This window comes from Rhinolophus ferrumequinum, chromosome 10, assembly GCF_004115265.2.
Source record: "Rhinolophus ferrumequinum isolate MPI-CBG mRhiFer1 chromosome 10, mRhiFer1_v1.p, whole genome shotgun sequence".
NCBI classification, from domain to species: domain Eukaryota; kingdom Metazoa; phylum Chordata; class Mammalia; order Chiroptera; family Rhinolophidae; genus Rhinolophus; species Rhinolophus ferrumequinum.
In genome coordinates, this window is record NC_046293.1 from 34,525,489 (window position 1) to 34,533,910 (window position 8,422).

Sequence of the window (8,422 nt, forward strand, 5' to 3'; positions counted from 1 at the left end):
TACTGGTGTATTGTCCTGTTCCTTCATTTGGGACATGTTGCTTTGTCTTCTCATTTTGGCTGCTTCTCTGTGTTTGTTTCTACCGTGTTTCCCCGAAAATAAGACCTAGCCGGACCATCAGCTCTAATGTGTCTTTTGGAGCAAAAAATTCATATAAGACCCGGTCTTATATCATATTATGTAAGACCGGGTCTTATATTAAAATGAGACTGGTCTTATATGAATTTTTGCTCCAAAAGATGTAATAGATGTGATGGTCTGGCTAGACCTATTTTTTGGGAAACACGGTATGTATTAGATAGATCTGATACATCTCCAGTGTTGGCGGGGTGGCCTTATGTGGTAGGTGTACTTTGGGGCCCAGTGGCACAGTCTTCCTGATTACTTGAACTGGGTGTTCTATGGGTATCCCTTGTGTGGGTTGTGTGTGCCCGCCTGTTATAGTTGAGTCTTGATGTTAGCACATCAGGGGGTGGAATTGACCCTCAGTGGGTGGGATTGCGTCATTGGCTGTGGGGTCTGGCCATGACTACAGCAGATGAGCTGTTGTGTGGGTACTGATTGAATGGGATTTGTTGTAGTAGGGATCTGGTGCCTGCTAAGTCCACCTTTTGTGTATGTTGTTTGTGGAGTTAGTTGGGAGATGCTCTGGTGTGGTGTGAAGCCACTCACCACATGTGTTGGTTCTGGGGCCTCTTGGGAGGGGCTCTGGTGCAAGCCCATGTTAGCCACTGCCTTGTCTAGCCCAGGGCCACACGGTAGGAAGTACAATGTGATCAGTAATTGCTAGCTGCCTATGCTGGGCTTGGAGGCACCTGGGAGTATTTATGCTGCTAACTGAGGCCAGCTGCTACTAGTGCTGGGCTTTGGGCTGATTAGCAAGAAGTACAAGGCACACTGAGGCCAGAAGCTGCTTTTTTTGGTATTTGTAGATCTTTCAGGGATTTCAAGGAAGCCCACCTCACAGACCAAGGCCAGCTGCTTATGTGTAACAGCTGCTGAAAGAGGTTCCAGCCTGTATCCTAGTTGGGTAGGGCTGGTTCTCAGGGAACACGAAGGTGGGGCCAGTTTGATGGAGATTCAGATCTGGCACCTGCTCACTGGCTCTGGGTGGGGAGGGCTCAACAAAGGAACAAAATGACACAGAGAGCTGCCTCTTCAGCCTCTGTCCTTAAGCCAGACAGTTCAGCTCCTCCTCGTATGTCCCTGGTGCTTTTTGAGCTGCTGCATAGAACTGGACCTCAGAAGGAATAAGTCTATCAGTGAGTACGTCCATGTGTGGGCGTGGTTTCTTTTTTATATCCTTGGTTATAAGAGTTCAGCTAGTCTTCAGGTGGTTCTCAAGAGTGGTTGTTATATAATTTAGTTGTTATTTTGATGTGATCATGGGAGGAGGCAAATACAGCATTTACCTGCTTTGCCATTTTGACTGGAAGTCTTTTTATTCTCTTATAATGTCTTTTGAGGAACAGACATTCTTAATTTTGATAAATTCCAGTTTATTAACTTTTCTTTTTATGGATAGTCATATTCATATTTATCCTAATTTCTAAGAAATCTTTGCCTTATCCCAAGGTCACAACGATTCTAATATATGGTTTCTTAGAAGTTTTATAATTTTTTATCTTACATTTAAGTCTATGATCTATTTTGAATTCATTTTCATATGTGAGGTATGGTTTGAACTTCATTTCTTTTAAATATTTTTTGAAAATGGTATCAATTATTGAAAGATTATCTTTTCTTCCCTGAACTATCTTTGCATCTTTCTCAAAAATTTGTTGTCCAACATAGATCAATGGAACAGAATAGAGAGCCCTGAAATAAATCCATGCCTATGTGGTCATTTAATCTACAACAATGGAAGCAAGAGTTTACATTAGGGTAAAGACAGTCTATTCAATAAATGGTTCTGGGAAACCTGGAGAGACACAGGCAAAAAATGAAGCTGGACCACCTCCTTACACCATGTACAAGAATAAATTCAAAATGGATTAAAGACTTAAATGTAAGATCTGGAACCATAAAACTCCTAGAAGAAAATATAGGAAGTAACTTTGCAGACATTACCTTTAGTAATAGTTTTACTGATATATCCCTTTGAGCAAGGAAAGTAAGAGAAAAAAATAAACATACAGGATTACATCAAACTAAAAAGATTTTTACAGGAAAGGAAACCATCAATAAAACAAAAAGGCATCCCAATGAATGGGAGAAGATATTTGTCAATGATATATCTGATAAGGGGTTAATATCCAAAATTTATAAAAAAACTCATTCAACTCAACACCAAAAAACCAAACAACCGAATAAAAAATGGGCAGGGGACATAAAGAAACATTTTTCTAAAGAGGGCATACAGATGGCAAACAGACGTATGAAAAAATGCTCAACAGCACTAATCATTAGAGAAATGCAAATAGAAACCACAAATAGAAATGCAAATAGAAACCACCTCACTCCAATCAGAATGGCTATCATCAATAAATCAACAAATAACAAATGCTGATGAGGATGTGGAGAAAAGGGATCCCTTGTGCACTCGTTTCCAGTTTGCCAGTTTCTACAGAAAAACCTGCTGAGATTTTGATTGGATTTGAGTTGAATCTATAGATCAATTGGGGGTGGGGTTGGCATCTTAACAATATTGAATCTTCTAACCAATGAAAAAGGTATATGTCACCATTTATTTAGGTCTTCTTTAATTCCTCTGAACAATGCTTTTTCTTTTTGTACAAATTTTACACATATTTTATGATATTTATTCCTAAGTATTTCATGTTTTTGATGCTATTGTAAATGTTATTTTTAAATTTCAGTTTCAATTGTTCATTAAGCACATAGAAATTAATTTGTTCTGTATTTTGACCATTTATTCTAAAACTTTGCTAACTCATTTATTTTCATAGCTATTTCTATAGATTTCATTGGATTTTCTACATAGATAGTCATGTCATCTATGAGTAAAGACAGTTTTATTTCTTCCTTTCCTATCTGTATACCTTTTCTTTTTCTTGCCTTACTGAAATTACTAGAACCTCCAGTACAATGTTGAACAGAGTAGTGAGAGCATATATCCTTGCTTTGTCCTAATCTTAAGGGAAAGCATTGTTTTTCACCATTGTTGTGGGCAGAATTGTGTCTTTCTAAAATCCACATGATAAAGCTCTTAGCTGCAGTACCTCAGAATATGATTGTATTTGGAGATAGAATCCTTAAGGTAAAATGAGGTCATATAGTTTGGCCCCAATCCAATATGAGTGGAATCCTTAGAGGAATACCGTATTACCCTGAAAATAAGACCTAACTGGAAAATAAGCCCTACCATGATTTTTCAGGATGACATCCCCTGAACATAAGCCCCACTGCGTCTTTTGGAGCAAAAAAGTAATATAAGACCTGGTCTTATTTTCGGGGAAATACAGTAGGCGATTAAAACTCAGATATGCACAAGTACAGAGGAAAGACCCTGTGAAGAAAGAGAGAAGGACATATACAAGTCAAGAAGAGGCCTCAGGATGAAATCAACTCTGCCAACACCTTGATCTTGGACTTCTAGCCTCAAGAACTGTGTTAAAATAAATTTCTATTGTTTAAACCCAGTCTATAGAGTTTTGTATGGTAGCCCTAGTAAACTAATACAACCATTAAGTGTGATATTAGCTGTAGATTTTTTATGGGTACCCCTTATCAGGTTTTGGAATTTCCAGTCTATTCTTAATTGCTGAGAATTTTTTTTCATCAGGAATGTGTGTAAGATTTATCAGTGCTTTTCTGAATCTATTGAGAAGATCATATGGTTTTTTTAGTTTGCTAATAATGGAGAATCAAATGGATTGTAACGGTGATTTAATATACCATAAAAATTCTTATGTGCAGAAATTAATGATGTTTTTTAGCTCTTTTTATATTATCAATGAAACAAAAAACTTAGTTACAAATGAGCCTAGGTAGGTTGGTAAAACTCTTAGTGGATTTCATAAACTTAAGGAAGTAGTGAGATTGAATGAGAAATAGTTATACCTAAAATAGATTGTAGTATAAACCCTGAATTAACTGAAAATTTTCTGCACTTGGCTTTAAAGTGGAAAGAAGATAATAGGAAAATAGGTAATGTAGCAATGACAAATAAAATTCAAATATTCAAAATATGGTGTGGGGTTTGGTTTCCTTTTTGTGAAATTTTGTGTGTACATCTATTATCTATAATGGGGGTGTGAAGAATGAATAGTTGTGTAGGTGGTACTTAAGGAACCTCAAGAAGATGTCTTCCTTCTCTGCCCAACACCCATAATGTGGTATTAGCCGTTCATTTCTTTGGTTTAGATTTGCTTCTTTTAAAATTAGATTTCAGGACTGGCCCGGTGACTCAGGCGGTTGGAGCTCCGTGTGCCTAACTCTGAAGGCTGCCGGTTCGATTCCCACATGGACCAGTGGGCTCTCAACCACAAGGATGCCAGTTCGATTCCTTGACTCCTGCAGGGATGGTGGGCAGCACCACCTGCAACTAAGATTGAACACGGCACCTTGAGCTGAGATACCGCTGAGCTCCCGGATGATTCAGTTGGCTGGAGTCTGGGCTCTCAACCACAAGGTTGCCAGTTCGACTTCCGCAAGGGATGGTGAGCTGTGCCCCCTGCAACTAGCAATGGCAACTGGACCTGGAGCTGAGCTGTGCCCGCTACAACTAAGACTGAAAGGACAACAACTTGACTTGGAAAAAAGTCAAGTACTTGACTGGAAGTACACACTGTTCCCCAATAAAGTCCTGTTCCCCTTCCCCAATAAGATCTTTAAAAAAAAATAAAATGAAATTAGATTTCACTTAGGTAAACACTTTGGGCTATTTAGTGCCCACTAACACTTTATCTGATTTACTTTTTCCTGGGGCCATTAGGCTGAGATCAGAGTACTATGGAGCTAAGAATATTATTAAATGAGGGAAGGATAATTTTGAAGCGTAGAATAATCTCATCAAAGGACATTGCCTGGGTAAGGGTTTGGTGGTGGGCAACATAAAGGTATAAGGGCTAAATGTGAGGCTGACAAGTGGTGGGTAGAAGTAAGTGATGAAATCCAGTAAATAAGGTGAATTGTAGAAAGAGGAAGTAGGAGATCATTTAAGATGTTGCTTAATAAAATAAATACATATGAGCACTGTTATGTGCCAGGCTTGGGTCTGCACAGAAGTATGAATAAGTCAGTACCTTTAAATGGGTGTGAGGATGGGAGTGGAGGTGAGAAATGGCTTGAGGGAGAAGCAGTGACATCAGCAGGAAACAAAGGGTAATGTTAAGTGCCAAGGGCTGTCACAAAGTTATGTTCAAAGTCAGGCTGAAGCATGGCAGAGGCAGCTGCTGAGTGGCCAAAAGAGGGAGCTGGTTAGGAGAGTCCTAGGGTAAAGGAGACAAATGAATAAAATTCTGCTATGGTTTTGATGATAACTGGATATTTCTACAGTATTTTTAATTATAAAAGAAGATTATATTATTTTCTGTATTCTGTGTCTACTAGGGCAAGATATTAAGAAAAAGAGCTTGTAGGAATAGTAAAAAAAAATATATGGAGAGAATAAATATCAATATATTATAGAACGTGAGTTTGGATAAAAGGTAGACCTGAATGTCAATCCTGGCTCTCTATATACGCATACTTACTGAGTTGCAGTTGTTTTTAAATTGCACAATGGATATTCTAAGCTTTGTAGGGGTGTTGTGAGAATTAAATGACATAAAATATACTCTGTTGCCTGATCAATTCTCTAGTTATTAATAGGCACTTAATAGCTATTGTCTATTATTATTACATATGTTTTAGTGGTCATCTCTGATCATAGTTCTTTTAGAATGACTTCATAAAACCAAGAAGTATTAAAATATTATTCCTATGAATTTAGTTATTTCTTTTATACAATATAGACTGGGCCAAAATCAACTCTTTTTTAAAACTGAGCTGTTCATTTCTATCTCTGTTTCAAGGAAGAGAGAACTGAAAATATGACATTTGTTAATACCGGTAATACAGTTTGAGTACTTAGTTAAAATCAGCAATTTATTTATTAAATCTTACAAATATTATGGGGGTGCCAAAAAATGTATATAAGTGAACACTTTGGTCAGCATTGCTCAAGCAGTAATTCACTGTAATCAGAAGTGTCTGGACACTGATGATAACCACTTTGAGCACTTCTTGGAATTGCAGAAGTCAAACGTGGCTTGTATTCATCTTTTGTTATCGGTATATATTGAGTATTACAATTTGAATATGACTTTTCTTTCTTAAAATGTGGATACATTTTTTGGCACCCTCTGTATTTGATTATTTCCTTAAAAACTTATGTGGCATCTCAAATCAGTGGCAAGAAGGTGGAATAAATTTCATCACATGATATTTGTATTGGAATAATTGGAATAATAAGATAGTCTATTGAGAAAAATAAAATTTGATCCATAGCTCATACTATGCATCATAATAAACTCCAACTATATTAAATATTTAAATATAAAATACAAAATCATACAATAGATGAATGGATAAAGAAGATGTGATGCAAACACACACACATGTACACACACACGCACACACACACAATAGACTATCACTCAGTCATAAAAAAGAATGAAATCTTGCCATTTGCAACAACCAGGATGGACCTAGAGAGTATTATGCTAAGTGGAATAAGTGAGACAGACAAATACCACATGATTTCACTTATGTGTGGTATATGAAAAACAAAAGAAATGAACAAACAAAGCAAGTAGAAACAAACTCATAGATACAGAGAAAAAAATGATGGGTGTTAAAGGGTAGAAGGGTGGGGAGATTGGCAGAAAAGGGGAAGGGAATTAAGAAGTACAAACTTTCAGTTATAAAATACATGATGGGATGTAATGTACAGCATAGGACATAGAGTCAATAATATCATAATAACTACAGTGAAAGAATTACTAGACTTCTTGTGGTGATCACTTCATAAAGTATATAAATGTTGAATCACTATGTTGTACACCTGAAACTAATAAAATATTGTATGTGTATTAAAAACAAACAAGCAAAAACCCCAAAATTTATAGAAGGAAGAGCATGGGTGAATTACTTTCTAACTCTGGAGTAAGGAAGGGTTTCTACCAATGACTAAAAATTCAGAAGTCATAAAAGAAGAAACTGATCATTTGACTACATTTTTATATATGTATATATATTTATATATATATATTTATGTATGTATGTATATTTATATACAATCTCAAAAAGTTCTGAAGGGTAAAAACTATAATAAGCTAATTATTGGGAAAAACAATCTGTAATTCTTATGGATAAAAGATCAATCTACCTAATATATACAGAGCTTCTAGAGGTTGGTAAAAAAAAGAGTATTGTGTTTTGTAAAGTAGACTAGTAATATGAATGGACACTTCACAGGAAAGGAAATATGATTGAACCTTTAAAAATGTGAAATATATTCAGAATCACTCCTTATAAGATAAATGCTAATTAAACGTACACAAAAAGCAAATTTGCACCTAACAGCTTGAATTGGTATAATTCCTATAAAGTGAAATTTGGCATTATCTATTAAAATTATAAATGCATTTTCCTTGGGTCCAGCAATTTAACTTCTGGGAATTTATCCTAGAGATAAAACTGCACACATAAAGAATGACTTATATACAAGCTTACTTGCTATAACCTTGTTTATAATAACAAAAGGATGAAAATAACCTAAGTATCTTTCAGGAAGGGGAAGATTTAAAAACATTTTTGGTCCATTCTCTACAATGCAATAAGGTAGTTCTAAAAAAGAAAAAAGAAGTTCTCTATGTATTGAAATGGAAAATGGAAAATTCTCCTAGAGGTATTGAGTAGTAAAAACAAAAAGATGTGAAACAATGGAAATAATATTTTATATTTTGTATAAAATGATAAGAAGAATAGGAATATAAATTTATATTTCATTATAATCACATAAAGAAACTGAAGACATACACAAGAAACTCAAAAAATTAGTTACCTTTGGGGGTGGCAGGTGGTAAACAGGGCAGATAGAAGCAGGAATGGGAGTGGGACATTTACTGCATTGTTTGTAATATTGTTTTAACTTATAACCAGATACATTTATTACCTATTCAAAAATAAAGTAACATAAAATGAAGTTCTTCTGTCTCTTGAATCAACAGTTCCAATCTTTCCATGATCCTGGGAAGTTACAAGTAACGAGTTATTTTTCTTGAATTGATTTTGTCTGGCCACTTCCTATTTCATCTTATTAATTTCCCATAAAGCCTCAAAGAACATAATGAGTCCAGAGCCCATCAGGAGATGACGAACGGCTCTGGTCAGCCGCAAGCAAACTTAGACCAATTAAAACATTTTTCTCCTGATTTCTTAATTTCAATTTCCTTTGTTAATCCTATTTCCCTAA